The following is a 902-nucleotide window of genomic DNA, read 5'->3' as shown; positions in this document are numbered from 1 at the left end:
TCAGCTGAGGCCCAGGGAAGATTCCTCTGTGCCTGGAGAGAAGATTCTCCTGGCACCTGCATTTCTGGGTCCCCGAAAGCTTCCGGCCTCCCCTCCCCCACGTGGCACTGTCTGACTGCCTGGACCTCGCCTCTCTTCCCTAAACTAGCCCGCCCCCCATTCTGGGCTAATCCCTGCAGGTCAGTTGCAGAGCCCAAAGGGCTGGTGGGCCCCTTGCCCACAGAGGGGCCTTCAGAGCTAGAAGCGGGTCTGCACCTGTTCTTGCCCTGTGGCCTCACCTGTCATTGCACCTCTGGCCTCCTCCGTTAACCTGGAGGTTCTCAGGCAGAAGCTCACCAGGACAGGGATCCTTCCCCACCCAGCCACCCACCCAAACGGCCTGCCCCGTCCCACGAGCCTGGCTACTTCAGCTGCGCCTCTCAGTTCCCTTTAGCCTAGGCTGCTGGGCCCTGGCAGAGCCACGGCCGGAGCCCTCGCCAAGCGCCTGCCTCGGGGCCTGGGTGGGGCTGCGGGACGCCGGTCCTGACAGAGGAGCCTTGTTCTCGGCCGCCTGGACCCTCCTCCGCCCCTCCCGCCCGCCGTCTTAGCCAGCCCAGCGCCCGCGCCACCCAGTCCTCCGCCTGCAGCGACCCGCTTCACCGGCTCTCGACGGCCCCCGAGTTTGCCCGGCTTTCCGGATGGAGCCGCCCCGTCGGCGCTTCGCTCTGCCGCTCTGCAGCGCCTGCTGCTTCAGGAGGCCGGTAGGTTGGGCCGGCGCGGGGGGGGGGGAGGGAGACGGCGGCTCCGTCGCCCTCCCTCCCCGCCCTCCTGCTGCTGGCGGTGGAAGGGCACGGCCGGCCGGGACCTGCAGCGGCCGAAGCAGGTCGGGCAGCCGCGCACGCCGGCCAATGGCGAGCCGAGGT

This window comes from Protobothrops mucrosquamatus, unplaced genomic scaffold, assembly GCF_001527695.2.
Source record: "Protobothrops mucrosquamatus isolate PMUCROS unplaced genomic scaffold, P.Mucros_1.0 scaffold6088, whole genome shotgun sequence".
Classification (NCBI taxonomy): domain Eukaryota; kingdom Metazoa; phylum Chordata; class Lepidosauria; order Squamata; family Viperidae; genus Protobothrops; species Protobothrops mucrosquamatus.
This window is presented reverse-complemented; position numbering follows the sequence as displayed.